Below are 18,206 nucleotides of genomic sequence, written 5' to 3' on the forward strand. Positions count from 1 at the left end.
CGCTGTGTTCCCTGTGAGCCTGAATTTCCTAAGTGTAGTCATTCCAGCACTCTGGCAGCTGCTCACCACAATCACACAGGCAGTCTGAAGCACTCTATCCATTACAGCAAATTACTGAGGGGATCCACTCAGTAAGCCTGGCAGTCTTGCAGGACCTTCTTGATTACCAAGACAAAGGCAAGGTGAGGACAGAGCTTGCCAAATAATAGCTGTTGATTCAATTAGGGAGGCTCACCTGCTACCTGCATGCCTCACGACTGACTGAGGAGGCAGGGTTTGTGAAAGCTGTTAGTGCACAGAAACCTCAGCCACAGTCTCAGCTCTTACCGCCTGAATATTACTGCCGTGATAAAGTCAGGGAAAAGAATTAACATTTGTGAGATGCATTATTAGACGTAATACACAGCACTAGGCCCTAGCATACATTAGTTCATGTAATCTACTCAACAGCTCCACCAGACATCATTTGTCTTATTTTATAATGAGGAAACTAAGGCTTAATTTATTCAGAATCATTTAGATAAATAGAGGCAAAGAGAGACTGGACTGAAGAAGTCTGTGGTCCCACAGTCCTGCCCTTCCTGGTATGTTAGGCCAGTAGACTCTGGAATCTGTTTCTCTAGATATCAGTTCTCAGAAATTTCAGGGAAGCTAGACAGAGGTGAGCCTTGACATACCAACAGCCACCACCTGTGGGGGACGGCTACAGGGTACTTCTCCGCCAGAATAGGGCAGGAAACAGAACTCCATCCCTGCCGTGAGCACAGGACTCTGGGTCTTCTGATCTGCATCTTGTGCCTTGGTAGCTTGTCAGCGCTAGGCCCTTGCACCAAGGTGTCTCCCTGATTGTAAGGGGCTTGAGTTTTCCATTGCTGGGGTCTCTACAAATCTCAGCCCACTGTGTAGTAAGACTCCTGCTATCATATATGGGCTCTTCACTGTGCACCTCTGGGAAGTATTCTCTGATTTTAACCTTTGGTGACTTGTTATGGTGGCTGCAGAGCTTGAGGTGAAAGAAAGGACACTCAGCACTGGCCTAGGTGGGGATCCCCAGAAGATGGCCATCAGTCACGTGTTGAGAACAGGTGTTGACTTGGAAGGTGGGCCAAGGAGCATGGAAAGGAGAGCCAGAAAGGTGGATGGAGAAGGGAAGAGAGACAAGCCCATGGAGGGGGAGCTGGAGCAGCCACCATGGTTTTAGCCTTGGGCATTGGGTCTTAGCCTCACCCTGGATGTCAAGGAGACTGGAGAACAGCACAGGCATCTCACATCTATCTCCTTACCCCACCTCAGATGAGAAAACCGAGATGTTGGTCCTCCAGCTCCTGCTGTCCCTGACTGAGGGATGCTCCTAGGAAGAGGCTAAAGAATTCCCTGCATCGCCCGGGACCTCATGGGCTAAGAGGAAGTGAGGAAGACCTCAGGTTATGGACATAGTCTAACCTCTGAGTGACTAATAGCGCAGATTTGGACAGGATCTGAGTTTTCCCAGGGCAAGAAAGACTGGTACCACTCAGTGGCTCCTTGACCCTGGCTTAAGGGCACACAACGTGCTATCTGCACCAAGTGAAACCAGCTCAGGGAGAATGGAGCAAGGCGTGGCTAGGGGACCTGCTGAGCAGGAGGAACACAAGTGGCCAAAGACCACACTAAGACCTGAGCTCTATAGGGTGATTTGAGAGGCATGGAACCTCACTTCATGCCTATGGATGACAGGCAAAAGGCAGGATGCCCCACTAAATGGTAGATGAGCAATGAGTAATATTTTAAATTATAAGAATAGCCATACAAGGGCTAGCGAGATAGTTTAGTGGACTAAGTGCTTGCTTTAGGCAAGAGCAGAGACCTGGGTTTGATCCCCAGCGCCACATGCCACGCCGGCCCTCCCCTGGGGTGCACCGAACTGCCTACTGAGACTGGGCATGCTGGTGGATGACAATAATCCCAGCACCGGGGAGGCTGAGACAGGAGGATAACTTCAATTCTGAGCTGCATAGTGAGACCCTGTACCAAATACATAATAGCCATACAACCATTTGTTGTTCTGCCATTCAAACTGAATGAAGTTTTTTGTATTTTTGTTTGCTAACCACAGCAATGCTACCTATGCACCTTCACTGCATGTGGGTGGAGCAGGGGACAGTGGCCTCTGGCACACTGAAGTCTCAACATAAAGCAGAGAATTCAAGGCTAAGGAACCAGGAACACATCTGCTTATTTATGTGAGGAAAACCGGTAATGTGACTAGAAAAAGAATCTTCAAAGGAGGGAAGACGTTGGTTTTTAGATACAAGAAAAGGAATTATCAGAGTTGTACAACCTATAAATAACCCCTGGGGCTCATGATGCTGCTTGTGATTTTTTTCTAAGAACTTACTTTTACCACTTCTTGAACACCTACTGTGCACGAGGTTCTTCCCGCTAATTGGGTCAGTTTCCACGTCATTCTTGTCGGTGTGTGGAGAACACAAGTCTCAGGGTGCCGCTGTGTCCAAGGTGGAGCATCGGGCAGCTGAATCTGGATTCTCAGTCCCAGGGTCAGGCTCCTCTGTTCTCTAGCAGGGCCTCCTGCAACAAGGGCATGTCTGACCCCGCATCCTGATGCTGCCGGCTGAGGCTTGGCTCAGTCAGTATGAATTTGGTCCTGTGTGCAAAGTGGGATCATAGACAGTTTTCAGGAGACTAATGGATTGTTGTCTGGGCCACTCCTCAAATGCTGCCTACAGCTGAGCTTTGATTCTCATGTTAATAAACAGTACACATTCCCTTGAAAATACTGCCTTTATGGGACCTGACATTTAAACTCATCTTATACATGGTCCTTGTAAAAACAAGACTTTCTCCTCCTCCAAGGCTAATGCATGCATGAATTCTTAGAGAGAAATTGTAGGCTCTGAAAAAGGCTCCTCTGGCAGGTGGGGCTCAGGAACAGGTGGCTGCCTCCTGTTTGGGAGGGTTGAGACATTGTGCACGGGCAGGGAAGTTGGAGCTCGGACGGGCACAGCATCTTGGTTGTGATGAGAACGCACGGGGAGGCTGCAGACCTGTCTGCCTGGCTCTGCCCATGACAGGAGGAAGCTGCTATCATGGGCCTTGCTGCTCAGGCATGGAACCTTCGGGGTTCTGGGGCTTTCTTCTGGGAAGGAAAAAGGAGAGGAGGCTGAGACACATAGAACCCCCTAGTCGTTGTACTTGCTAAGCAAAAGGGACAGACATTTCTAGAAAGGAAAGAAGAGCAGAACTGTGATGAGGAAGCCTTCTGCACATGCCATAGGCCCACTCAGGACAGAGGAAGTGGGGATGCTGGGAAGCAGAGGCAGGGGCCATGCTTTGATTCTTTCCCCAGCTAATAGTATTCACCAAGGAATTCCTGAGAACTGGCTGTACTTAACATTGGAGGTTGTTCCTGAATCCTAGATAAACTGATGAGCTCAACAAGCCTGATGTCAAAAGAAATTTCGCAGCCATTCCTATGACCCTAAACCAAATTCTGAAATTAACCAACCAGTCAATGATGTGGTACCTAATGGGGATGGGGGCAGCCCCGTGTCAGGTACTGATGAATTCAGAGAGTCACTTTGTATCAGAGAGGCATGAGTCATGAGCTAGGCCTTCCAAGAAGGTTTGTGAAGGGGGAGCCTGGGGGAGTGAATGCAATTATCTAATGCAGTGGCAGTCTCAATGAAGGATGACAAGGGCACGGGCAACAAAAGAGACACCAGAGCATCTGATGAAGGCCCCCAAAGGTAAAGACAATGCTGACCATTCTCAAGTGACTAGGACCACAGCTTCTTTTTGGGGACTTGGAGCAAGTTGCTTCTGTCCCTCTCTTTTTTACTTCTCCTCTTTGAAGACCACAGGAAAGCTCACCATGAAACAAGACTTACTGAACTTTAAATCCAATATCAGGGTTACACAAAGGACAGGTATGGCTTAAAGTCATGAAATGAATGGACAATGAATTTGGTTTTCACAAGCCAGGTAAAATGCTTACCCCAAAGGAGGTAATAGCACCAATTGTCTTTCCTTCTGGAGATAATTCACGCAAGACTGAAGAGAGCCTCATGTTCCATGAAGGCAGCCCGCAACTAATGCACACAGCTTCCCTTCTGCGTGATAGCCCAAGGTCTTTTTCTGTTTGTTTGTTTGTTTGTCCCCAAAGCCCATAAGGAGCAGCAGCAATGCACCTGAAAGGCCAAAAGGACAGAAGACTGTCTGAGGCTCAGGCTGTGGGCTGTGCTACCAGGGCAGCATGAGCCAGAAGGTCCGCAGACCACGGTGTGCTGGGGGGGTGGGCTGTAAGACATTCCCCCTGATGGTGGTATGTGTGGGGTGGGCGGCACAGCTGATGCTCAGTGGACCCTGGCTGGGCTGTGGAAAGGAAGGGTCGTGACTATTTGTGGAATGGCAACTTTGAATCATCCCCATTGGAAGGCAGGGATGAGTCTACTGCCAGTGACTGGGCTTGGCTCGCTGCCCGGGCCTGCAGCTCAGTGGTTTGTGTTCCTGGGTGCTTGGATGTAGCCAGCAGGATGCAAATGTGTGCTTAGAAATGTACCACTGCTGGCCAAGTATCTCTCAGGACACCTGCTGTTCAACATTACTAAGGATTCTAAGGTCAACACTTTAGTTCCACCCTCAGAGGAGGTCAGTTATGGTTGTGCTGCCCCAGAGGGAAAAGGTTTGGGAATAAAGGTAAAATCTACACTAGGACTATGTCTACTATTTGCTTTTTTAAGAATGAGCAAGTTTTAGCCTGCAAAGAGGGCTCCAGATCCCCTCATTGTATGGATGAGGCTATGGGATCTAGGGAAGTGAAATGCCACTCCTGGGGTGCCACAGGGTTATGCAGATCCCAGGAGCCACCTTTCTCAGCCACATGCAGTGGCCTTTCCACCACTGAACTGCGTGATATCCTAGTTTCCTTATTCAATTGCTTTGAACAGGCTGGTATTGGAGAGGTGGGAGCTCAATACTGCCACGCTGGCAGCCTTTAAATTTTGGAGGGGACACATGCGAGTGAATACAGATGCTTTGGCTTTCAGTGTTTGTTATCCTGCACCACCCATGGGAGAAATCAGAGCCATGAGCACCTATCTCAGGCTCTTCTCAAATGAATCAGCCCTTTGTCTCAGAGCTGCTGTCCCAATCTGTGACTGTGGGGAGACAGAGAGGAGAGGATGATAGGCAACTGGCTTTGGGACTCACTCCTCATATGACTGTAGGAATGTCACTGCTTCATGGGGTGACCTGTCCAGCCAGCCAAGCCAGTACCCATCACAAGTCTGGAGAAAAGAGAAAGGGGTCACTGGAGACAGACTGTCCTCAGACCAGAAGCTGTGTTTACACTATAGTTGTCATTGTTTTTGCAAAGGTCACTGATGCTCTGAAACCCTCCATCCACACTTTCTATCTGCTTTTCTTTTAAGACCCAGAGTCAGAGTCCTAAGGGGAAACACACTTACATTTTCTCTCCGCCGCTCTTGTGTGAAGTGCTAGGCACGAGGCAATGAGTTCAGCTTCTGCTGATGGCAACTACTATTGCTGTTTCCACACAAAACTCAAACACTCTTCTTTTAGAGAGAAAAGGACACATAGAAATTGTGTCTGGATTCTGGATTTGTGTTGGTCATAGCACCTGTGGTCCAGGTACTTTGTTTTGGCCTGTGGATGCTGTAACTGCCACTTGCCTCGTCTCTCTTGCTGATTTTTCTCCACTCTATGTTTCCTTTACAGAGGGCTCATTTATATCTATTATATCAGAACCATCGATTGGCTGCTCATTCTAAATCCTTGCCTCAGTTCTGCAGATCTCTGTTCCACTGGCTCCTACTATCCGTTCTGCCAAGTCATATTCCCTAAAGCTCCCTAAACCTACTCTTTCCCACCCAGCTATTCCACCTGCCTGCTTTTCAGAGCAGTTCTCACGCCTTGAACACCCCCCTAATTCTTTGTCTTCCTGACAAAAGCCAGCCACCAAAGCTCACTCCAAGTGTCATCTGAAGTCTAACGTTGCTGTTACCCAAGTGGTGATGATGGTGCGGAGGAGGAGAATGCTGGTGCATGAGGCTTTTTATAACTTTAGGAACGGATTGTGTGTTATGAGCATCTTTTTCCAAAACAACCTTACAAGGCAGGTGGTGTTATCTCTATTTTACAGTGAAAAGAAAAGAAAAACTGACTGTATTGGAGACTCTTCCCATGGTGGCAGTTATCAGAGACCCCAGCAGTGGGTTCCGACCATCTGCCTGAGTTGTGTGTGGTGATAAAGGAGAGAAGAGCAAGAGACAAGGTAGAGGGGTGCACAGCAGAGATCTGGAGCCACCACATGCTCTCTAAGAGCAGAAGGCCCAATCTCCAGCTTGCTAGGATTTTATTAGCTCATGTAGGGCAGGAGGTAGGGTGCTTTTTCTGGAACAACAGAAGAGCAGAGGTAGAAAGGGCAAGTTTAACATCATAATGGAAACATGCCAAGACCCATTCTCCACCTGGGTGCTAATCTCACTGGTCAAGGGGACAGTGACTTCCACAATCCAAAACCAGCCCACAATGCAGGTGGGGTAAAGAACACTTAGTACTCTTTAGTATGTCCATCTACAGTCTGTGATCCCCAACAGCTCTGTACTGTAGACCATCTCCATTCTGCATCTCTTCTCAGAAGTCTGGAACCAGGAGGCAAGTTCTCATCATCTTTTACCTCTCCCTCCAGCCAGTTCCTGCCTCACGGTGCCCACGTAGAACCCTGAGCCTTGCTTTGGAGGAGCATAGGAAGTCAGCTGCCCATTGCATGCTCTTCCAATTAGATGTTCTTCTCACCTGGTGCCTTAAGTTTAAATTCTGCCTATCAGGCCTGAGGAGAAAGCCCATCTGCTCAGCCAGAAAAAAATCATGTATAGTCCTGAGGGAGACAGGGAAGAGGAGGGACTCCCCCTCTCCTTGCAGAACAGGGCAGTTTTCCATTCTGCAAACGCACATGAAACTGACCGTGATTTTGATGAGAGTGACGTGTGTCAGTGTCAGGAGCAAGGAAATGAAAGACTCAGAATTCACGACTATGGGCATAGCAGCGGGAATACTAGAGACTCGGCTTGATTAAAGGACTACCAGGCAGCCTATCAGGGCTGGTTAACTTTATTGGTTATACCCCAGAGAGGTGGAAGGCCGATCTCTCCATGCTCCCTGCTGTTGCATGTTATGGAAAGGTCAGGGCTTCAAGACTCCCTAGCAAGTAGCTTGGCATCCAGTCCCACCTGGCAGTGAATCCCTGTCTCCAGGGTTAGAGACCTACACATACACTTGGTTTTGCCACTTATCAGCCAGGTGGCCTCTGGCAAGGACTGGGTTCTGAGCCCTGGTTTCTGTCTCTGCTACATATGCACATTTCAAAGTTGGTACCAGCATTGGACAAATCGGTGTACACAGAGGAACAGCCTAGAACCTAGCCTGCGATTTGGTGAAGAGAGAAAAAGAGCCACCTCTCAGACCCTAGCAGCTCACAAGAACCACTCCAGACACTTCTTGCTCACACCTGGTACTTCTTCTCAGTGGAGGCCTCCAGCCCGAGCCTGTGGGTCCCCTTAGGCTCAGCACTGCCCAGCTAGATTTTCTTGAGGACCAGAGGGGAAAACAGGCTGGAAACCACACTGTATTCTCACCAGTCTTTTGAATAACTTTAAGGAGCAGGATATTGCTCTATACCTGATACCCTATAATAAGGAATGATATATTTTGACAGTTCTTTGATTTTGTGGGTTCTTAGTATGAAAGAGCTAGAAGTTAGGAGAACACAGCTGTAATTTGGGGCTTGTGGCTAAGTGCAAGTTAGATGGTGAACGTCATTCCCTACCATCGTGCATTTCAAGTCTTCCACGTATTCCCCTTCATGAAGGGTTTCTTAGGATGTTCTGTGTCCTTCCCCACCTCAGACCCATCTTCTGAATTCAGACAAAGAACTATTCTACTTGAAGCACTGCTCTAAGTGGGTGCTTTCCACCCACCTAAACCCAGACTTGCAGGCTACTGGAGAGGAAACTAGAGCTCAAAAGAGGCTCGACAACACGCCAGGCAAGCTGCAGAGGAGAGCGGCCCATCCACAGGCCAGGACAAGACAGGCGTTCCCTGGGTGGAACTGTCCTTGAGTCCTGTTTCCCATTGTCCTATGGCTGCAGCCACCTTCGTGACGGCTCCTATTCCTGTCCATTGGCTGTACTCTTATTCACTCTCCACTTTTTCTTCAAATTGATTCATATTTTCACTTAAATAATTTTTAAGGAAAAATTTCACATCATTGCATTAATGAAACAGCAGAATCACTTGCTATTCATAGAAAATTATAACTGAAGATGATATAAAGCATAATTCTATGCAGCACTGGCTAGATATTTCTTACTATATATTTTCCTCACCAGGGCAAACCAAGCAAACTGGAGACCTGCCCTTATGATTGAAGACAATGTTATAAATAAGGAATGGCCAGTTTCAGAGGTGATAAGACCTAGGCTGGACAGGAATGTAGACTTAGACTGGATTCCAATGGTGTCTATGCCATCTTTGTGCCTGAGAATTTTTTTTTTTTTGTCCAATGTGAAGAACAGCATATTTTCACTCCTTGAGGCCCCTGCAGTCCACAGTGCCACCCCACCAGTACCGCATCCCCTTCAAGATCAGCAGACTGTTCTCTCCCCGGACAGGAAGCCCCACCAAAGGCCGAACTGCAAAAGCTTTCTAGACATTTTGTTTAGTGAACAAATGCCACTGAATGTCCAGCTCTCCTTCATTTTCACAGTAGCATACATGTTGAATTGAAGCATAACTCTAGTAAATTTTCTGGCGGACTATTTTGTTCACCCCAGAAACAATGTCAAGATAATTATATTTTAGATAATGAATCAGGGAAGTTGATCTCAGCGGTGGATAAATTGCCAATATATAAATACTTTTAGTTCTTGGAAGCCACTGCCAACTCTGCCTGCCGGAAGTTAAATTTTCAATAGCTTGGCATGATTGATGTAGGCATTAGTCATTAAAACACACACACACACACACACACACACACACACACACACACACACACAACTTGAGCTAAGTAATTTGTATCCGAAGGATGACATCAGTTAACACCATGAGCTTGTTGTTTTGGGATTTTACCACTAGATGGCGAACTTGCAATTCAAAAATTAAAGAAAACCTCAGCCTGTAAAGTACAAGCAGGTACCAAAGGATACACTACTCACAAATCTGCGTCTACACAAGCGGGAAGGCACTATTTGCCCTGAAGATAATATTTCTTTCTTTCCTCCAAGACTTTGACATGTTTCTCCTTCTTTCCTCAGGACAGGTCAGTTCTCCCTACAGGCAGTGTTTCCGTGTGAGTTCACCTTTTGAAACTTCTGTGTCATTATTCCATTCCTAGTCCTGTTCCTGAGTAGAGAAAGTGTTCCTTAAAATGTGTTTTATTTCTTCTCTCTACCTTGACACCACTCACCCTGCAGCCAAAGGCACCGCACCTTCACACCCCGTTCCTGGATGCGGATCCGGCGCAGCCTGCAGACGCCCCTTGGTTCGTAGGGCCCCCATTCTCCTCTGTGACTTATGCACACCTTTGTTCTCTCTGTATGATGACAGCAATAAATCCTTAAAGTTTTTATTTAAAAAAGAAAGTTCACAGCAATGGAATGGTTGTTCCTGTACCAACTCTTTAAATATGGTCAGTATAAGAGGTAGAGCCTCGAGCCACGCTCTCAGAGAGAGGACAGGAAGTGGGCGCGACACCCTCGGGCAGTAGTCTAAAACAATAGACTGCATTGAAACCAGTGCAGCAGGTCCACCAGTTTGTTTGGAAGTTCTCCTCCACGGCTGTGCTATCCTTTCCCGTTGGCTACGTGTGTGTATGTTGATGTAGAATAAAAGGGGAGAGCAGAGAAGAACTTACACACTTAGTTTCTTCCTACCCAAATAGGTGTGTTACCAAAACCAGGCACACAAGAGTCTCTTTGTGGCTGGAGTTTCCTGGCTGCAGCCCCAGAACCTAAGAACCCAAAGCCCTATTCCCTGGTGGCTGCTCCTAATTTGCTAAATAACCCTGGGCAAGTCACTTAACCTCCCCAAACCTCTGCTTCTCCACCCATAAAGGAGGGTGCGGAAAGCTGTCTCTTCCCAGCTTCTCTGGGAAGTTGTGAGGATTAATGACGAGAAAAAGGCACTTGGGGTCTGTAGTTTCTCTAAGAAAGGTGCCGCTTACTCTTGCATGAGAGTCATAGAAATAAATAGAACAAATACACACCAGCAGTCTGGGTCAGAGTCACCGGGGCCCTGCATCCTGTGGGTTTCCACGTTTTTCATTCCTCAAAGAAGGTTGGCAGGGACAACACAAAAATACCTGAGAAAGCCTTTGTTGGACAAAACACTCACTAGAATGTTGATCTTATCAGTCTATGTCTATAGATGAAATGGCTTTAAATGTCCTAAAAGGACTAAGAGGAAAAAACTGCAGCCAGAAGATGTCAGGTGTCCCCGTCTAGCCCTTTGCGGCACAGAGACCAGTGAACTCCTTTGACAATTAGCCTTCTATTTTGGTGACAGTAATTATCACGACTTGGCGCGTCTCTTTCCCTCTTATGATAAAATATATATTCATGCTGCAGAGAGCCCCTCTGAGGACCACTTGGGCAGAACCCAAAATGTAAGGAAAGCATCGATTTTAACCTATTTAAAAACATTTGATCTAATTTGATATTTCTAGTTTTCAACAGCTTACAGCAAATAGATGAAAATAAATGTCTTGTCACATGTTGTGCTGCAGACTATGCCTTTTGGTTTTCAAAGACTCCTGAAAACAGGACGAGAATCCTCTATTAGCAGTGTCTGATGCCTCAGGATTTTCCAGCTGTCATTGTTCAAAGGTCTATTTTTTTGGAGCCTCATGGAATGACCAAGTGGATTATTCACTCTAAAATTCTGTAAGTGATGTGTTTCTTAGAGTCCTTTGCCTACAATGATGAAAGAGACAGAGTAGGGTGCGGCGGCTCCAAGCCCTCTCAGGGGTTTCTCAGGATATATGTGAATTTTTCTGTATATTTTCAAGGCAAACATCTAATTCTGAGATTAAGAGAGGAAAAGGAACAACAAATAATCATAGATTGTGCTGCTGCTCCTTTCTTTGCTGAACTCTAATTATTATAGTGGCCTGCTGCCTTGATTAAGGCTTTCTTCCTTAAATAATTAATTTGCCTTTATGCAAGCATGTTTGCCTCTGACAAATCTTAACACATAACACCAAGGACCTAGGCTCAAGCACATAGATAATTGCCTTGGAATAATTAACAATTAACCTTGGTAAAAGGAGGGCTAACATTAGTATACTATATTAATTCAAAACAGATTATTAGCTGCTTGGTGTTAGAAGGTATAAATACATAAGTTTTTATAAACTTACATTGTTGATATGTTTGGTTAGCTGGAATATGTTAACTAGTATGAAAGCATAGTTTTAATGTAAATATTTAACCAGTTCACTTAGGCATATTTCACAAGGATTGACGTCCACAAGACCTTTGCTTTGCTTTGCTTCTCCTTTCTTTTCTTTTTAAATGAAGGATCTGGAATCAAGAAGTGCACTTCATTTTTCATCCCACCTGTAGCAAAACCTCAGCACATGTGGCTGATAACAGTGGGTGGGCTGCATCTGTGAAGATTTTGGGTGTGAAACACACACACAGTCCCACTGGCCAGCTGCTGCTGAGCCCGTGGTGGCAGGGCTTTCTGTTTTGTCTAATTTGTAAAGGAATGTCCGAAGAGGGCTCTCTGGTTTTCTGTGTCTTGTCTCTCTCCATACCTTCAAGTGAGGGACAAGCACCCTACTAGTGTTTTCTATGCACATTCCTTGCAACACCTTCTCCAACTCAGCTAATGGAACTTGGGCCAGTAGACAGAGGGGATGACTGAGTGCCCACGGATCTCTTAGGCCCCAACCCAACAGAGCCTGGGACCTGCACTTTATCCTCCTAAAGTGGAGCCTTCCACACCAGCTCCCTCTGGTCAGGACTTTGATTTCAACGTTTGCTAACACGTTCTCAATCCTCAATGATTTTCTGACCTCTTGAGGTTCAGCTTTATCATGACCTCATTCCTGAGCTCAGGTTTGAGGTTCTACCCATGAAAAGATGGTATCTGCTGGAAGTGTTCCGGGCCATACATTCAAAGAAGAGCCATTATAGTCATAGCTGGTACAGGGGTTCATTCCAGTTCCCTCCCAACTAGACTTCAAACATCTGCTGTCAGGGCTTTCCCTTAAGGTCCCTGTCTACAAAGTCATATAGTGATTTCTACACTAGTGGAAACCCTTCCTTCCTGAACCAATGAAGTTAAGTGATGCTTCTATAAGTCTCACTTTAAGAGAACTCTTTTTTGTGTGATGGGTTTGGTCTCCTCTTTCCTCGTTTTCTTGGGTATTGTTGATGTTGCCTGTGTGAACTGAAACACCACAAGGAGGCCTACCAGACTTGGCTTTGAGAATGCCCACCTGAGCTCCTTCTTCTGCAGAGCTCCCTTCCTGTCACTAAATTGCACCCTTAAAGATGGCAGCGAGGAGCTCAGGCAAAGCAGCGACATGAAAGACACTTGCAGAGGACATGCTTCCCAGGCTCCAACACTTTTCAACAGGTCTGCTTTCAGGAAACAATTCTCTTAGAATTTTTGGTAAATTTGCCACTGTCTTAAATTGCTTTTAGCTGTTCTATCAAGAGCTGGATGAAGAGAGAGGCAGAATAAATTTCCCCTGCAATGAGCTATGCCCTAAAGTGATATTCCCAGCAAGAGAAAGAATCAAACAAGGCAAGCCAAGACTCATCAGCATTTATAAGTAGTATTGATTATGTGTTGTACTAATCTATTTCCCATTGCTATAACAAAATACCTGAAGCTCAGTAGTTACAAAAAGAGTCTATTTTGCTCATAGTTTTGGGAGGCAAAAATGAAAAAGAAAGCCAGGTAACCCATTTGTCTGGCCTCTAGGGAGGGCTAACTTGGCAACATGGTGGAGGAACAGGAAGGGAAACGGCCACATGCAGAAGACAGCAAGAGAGCAAGGTAGGTTTGCCCTGTGGCAACTCACTTTTGTGAGAACTAACTAGGATCCTGTGCAAACCACATTATTCTTTTCCAAGGGCAGTCCCCCTGTGACTAAGTTCTTCTCAGCAGCTCCACTTGTCCATGGTTCCAACACCTCCACAGTAAGGATCAAACTTCCAGCACAGGCACTTTTGGGGGACTTGCTCAAGTCAGACTGAACCATGGAGGGTTGTACCTAGTGCTGGTCAGCTAAGGAATGGGGGTGAAGGCCAGAAAGTCACGGAACAGATTGTTTTTGGAAACTTTATAAATGGTTGTGTTAAAAGGAGATATACTCAAGGCCTACAAGTAAAATGTCAAAAGGGGGAAGAAGCAGGTGGACTCTCCAGGTGTGCAGCTTCAAGGCTCTCCCTGAACAACTGAATTGATGAAGAAAAGAAAGGACTTGGAGGATGAGAAGTGAGTGTGTGTGTGCTCATGGTTTGTTTACTGAAAAAGAGAATCTTTTTTTTTGGGGGGGGGAGTTGTTTGATTATTTGATTTTTTTTGCCAGATTATGTTTGAAATAAGGATCAAAAAAAAGTATCCTTTTTTGATCTTTAAATAGTCCTAGGGGAAACACTTATAAGGCAGACAAGATGTTTGCAAACTTTTGCATATTTCATTAGAAAATAAACATTCCAGAGCAGGTGGCCGACCACATCCGTCAGTTGCCGCCATGTAATCAGCTAGGCAAATCCACCCTCCTTCTGCGGTGACCAGAGCAAGGTCTTTAACCCTCACTTTTTCCATCAGTAAATTGTGGATGCTACATTCCTCAGCTAGCTGAGCTGGTATTTAAAAGGGCTGTAAGCATCTCTAGAGCTCTATGTTATGTTATAATAAGATTTATAGCTCTGTACATTTTGTGCAGTGATAGAAAGTTACTGCTCTATATCATCATTATTCTGAAATCCTCAGGTCTTTGCAATAATTCAAGACTTTGACAATGAAAGATTTAGCCAAAGAATCTGGCATATTGCTCTGTTCTTATTCTGGGTAAGGTTTTGAATTAATCAAATTGAAATTTTTAGAAATAATTCTTATATTTTTCTGACGTTGAATGTGATTATTAAATTGTTGTGCTTTTGCATATTTCTTAACCCTTCATGAACATTTCAAACATGATTCCTTTTTGGTTTCTTCTAAATGGGTTTTAGTGACTGTTATTAAAGTACTATTGGTCTCACTCACCATCTGCCATTCAATATTTACCAACAAACAGGCAGGCAGAAGACAAGCCAGGTTTGTTCACATAACAGAGATGGTCACTGTGGTAAATGTTTGCAGCACATTCTTTTTTAAAGTTGCTGTTTTACTTCCACCATAAGAAATAGCTGAGCCTCAGGAATTTTTTAAACTTTAATGTAGCCTTCCTACTATATTCATAAGTTAAAGTTATACTCAGGAAACACACAGATTTCTAGGGCTTTGTGCTTGTGATTTGGAAACAATCCTATGATTATCCTGATCCCTGAACAAGTCAATAAAATACTTTTTAAAAATATCACATTATCATAGACAGGAAAGCAGTATTTATTGAAAACCTACTGTGAGCCACTCTATGGTAAATGTTTCCTTAAAGTGACAGCTAACATACTAATTTCAAGTTCATGGCATGGCATATTAGGTTGAACTTTGTCCCTCAAAGACAGTTATATTCAAATGCTGAACCCCCAGTGTCTGGAAATGTGACTCTACTGGCAAAGCGAACTTTGATCAGGTGAAGGTGAGGCCACCATGAACTAGGATGTGCCCTAAAATCCAGTGACCAATGTCCTTAGAAGAGAAGGAGAGGCAGTGGGTGAAGAGTGCTGAGAGCACACACAGAGAAGTTGTGTGGACAGAGGCCGCGATGGGAGTGATGCATCAGAGGCCCTGGGTCGGCAGAGATTGTCTGCTCCACCAGTAGCTAAGATAGAGACAGCACAGAGTCACCTCAGAGCGTGTGAGAGGAACCAGCCCTACCCACTCGGTGACTGTGGATTTCTGGCTTCCTGAACTACAAGAGAACAAATTTCTGTTGCCTACATCACACAGTGTGTGCTACTCTGTTATAGCAGCTCTGGGAAACTAATCTACATGCTACTAAGATAGCACTTCTAGCTCACATTCAAGAAATTTGCCCCAATCACCTAGTTAATGTTGGACATTAGAGAAAAGCCCAGTCTGATGCCAGTGTTACCCTGCATGCTTTTCCTCACACTTGCCAGATTACTATTCTTGTGTCTTTGCAAACTCGGCCACTTCTCCCTTACGGCCTCAGGTCCTTCTGCTTGGGAGGTCTGGCTATAACACAGTGGCCTGTGTTTAGGATTTGAAATAGCAAAGGCCCCAAGACTGTGGCTAACTCCTAACACCCTAGACTCCCCTGTGACAGCAGATAGATGTAAAATTATGCACAAACTGGTTAACTATTTGAAACATACCAACTCTACTACTTAAACTATCCATTTCATTGGGACCTATACATATACTCATAAGATAACAATTTGAATGTGTGTCTATCTTGCCAATTTCTTGGTCACTGAGACACAACACCAGGTTACCACAACTTAAAAGAGGAAAGGTTTGTTTCAGCTTGTGGTTTTTAGAGGTTTCAGTCCATAGCTGGCAGGCTCCAAGGAGAATGGCAGGGTGGAAGGATCTGGTGGCTGTAAACTGCTCACACTATGGTGGCTAGGAGGCCAAGAATGAGAAGGGAGGAGCTGGGTGGGACCAGGAGACACACCTTTCCAGGTCACCGCCTCAGTGACACACCTTTTCTAGTCAGACCCCATCTCCTCATCAGTGGTTTAATCCCAGATGATCCAGTCACCTTCATAGAGCCTCATGTCTGAGCAGTGAGGCTCTTGGGGGGCACTTAGATCAGATCATGTAACAGGATCTTTTTGGTGTTAAATTTTCTCAGTCTGAATAAATTTGGAACATCTGACAAAGAAGGAATAATTTTCTAGTTCCAGAAGTTATTTCAAAGAGTGATTATTTTTCTTTTAAATAAGTGGAACAAACTACAAGGAACTCAGATATATGGCTTATAAGAGAAATACAAGCAGATCTGAGTGCCAGTGAAGAAAGAGGAGGATCCTGGCACATGGGCACTCATGAACTCTTGGGCAAGGGACAAAGTGTGCTGATGGCAAAGGAGGCCAGGTAGGATGAGCCCTCTGATTGCACTCGAAGGAAACTGAGTCCCTCCTTGCTTAGCGGTGAGGCTCAGCAAGAGTCAAGGGTCTTGGTCCAAAGAGGTCCTCAGTCACTTTAATGTATTTAAAGCCAGTCTTTTCAGAATTACTGGGCTACAAGCTTCAATATCCTGCAATCAGTTTTATCAGAAAAGTCTGTCTTCCAAGTCTGTGATCTTCAGTCACATTAGAAGACAGGCAAGTTACTAAAACAGACTTGAGACAAAATGGCCCTTGCTCAGAGACTATAAGGCTCCATGAAAGGGATTGCCTAGGCACCAGAGCAATAAAAGTAAAGAACATTTAAGCTTCTTTTCCCCACCCACAAGCCATCCTTGTGGGAAATGTGATCCTTACCGACTACCTTGACAGTGCCTCCCTCCTTTCCGACAGCTTTGCGGTAAGGCTGTTTCTTTGCTCATCCGTAGCACCAGCTGAGGAGAGGAAGGGTCAGCCTGGCTTACTCTCTAGGAGTCTGAGGTCTTTGGTATTTGGAGTGGAGCCATGAAGCACTTGTCTACATCAGGGATGCTCAGTGGGGTGGAGTTGGGAGTTGTGACGTCAGAGTTCCTGCCCAGGAAGAGCAACCTTGAGAATATGGGGGCTGGTGAGCAAACTTGGACTGTTTCAACACCCCAGGCACCATCCCCAGCCCAGCATGTTTCTGATCTGCTCTTTCCTTTCCTGGCTAGCACAGAGAGTCTTTCACTCCCTTCATAATTTACCTTTTCAGATAAGTAGCCCCTACCAAATTGCAGCTCCTCAGACTTTCAAGTAAAAAAAAAATTTTTTTTTTTTTTGTGGAACCAGGGGTTGAACTCAGGCCCTTGCGCTTGCCGGGGAAGTGTTTATTCCACTGAGCCATCTCCCCGGCCCCTCAAGTAAAAATTTGACGAAACAGATTCTTTCTTGAGTGGTGTTGTCTATTTTCATCATTATGAGATTTTTTTTTTTTTAAACTGGACAAATAAATAGTTAGCTGAAAGACAGACATGTATTTTCAAATTCAGTGACTGGGTAAAACTAGTCATTTGATTCCCTTTTTCTTGAGTGCTTCTCCTTATTCTCTTTCTGATGTCATCCCCCCTGCATGCTTCTTTCTTCTATTTTTTATTTAGAAAAATGTTTTTGAACTTTTAGACAAGCACAGAGAATAATAAAACAAATACCTTTGTACCAATTTCCAAGGATTAATAAAATTTTTATTTCAACATTTTCTTCAGATGTTCTTTTAAAAGCTTTTTGAAATATAAATCACATACTTTACAGCATCCATTTAAAGCATGCTACATTATTTTTAAATTATGGATACATATATATATATATCCGTATCCATATATATACATATATATGACAAATTTGCCATTTTAACTATCCTTAAGTATATAATCAATAGCATTGATTATATTTATAATTGTATAGCCATCATAAATAGCTGTGCAACTAGCACATATTTCATCACCCCAAGCAAAGGGTCTATATACATTAAACAGTAACTCCCAGCACATGTGCCCTGACTCTGCTAATCTCTAACTTACTTTCTGTCTCTGTGAATTTCATTTGCTGGGTATTTCATGGAAGTAGAATCATACAGCATTTGGTCTTTGTGTCTGGCTTATCTCACTGATCCAACATAAACAACAGCTCTGGCTTCCTGGGCACACCTTTGTGTACCTGTGCATACCTGGCTTGAATACTGTCATATTGTTTTTACACTTTACCTGTTTCATTAGTGTAGAAATGTAAGGTTGTTTTCAGTTTTCACTACTCTCAAGGATACTTTTGGAAATTCTTTTGCAGCCGCCTTTTCATGAACATGTATGAGAGCTTTCTTGGGATTTATATTAACAAGTAGAACTGATGGGTGGTCTGTGACACACATGTTCTGCTTTATTTTTCTTGTTGTATCAGAAT

This window comes from Octodon degus, unplaced genomic scaffold (genome assembly GCF_000260255.1).
Source record: "Octodon degus isolate 3935 unplaced genomic scaffold, OctDeg1.0 scaffold00115, whole genome shotgun sequence".
Taxonomy (NCBI): Eukaryota; Metazoa; Chordata; class Mammalia; order Rodentia; family Octodontidae; genus Octodon; species Octodon degus.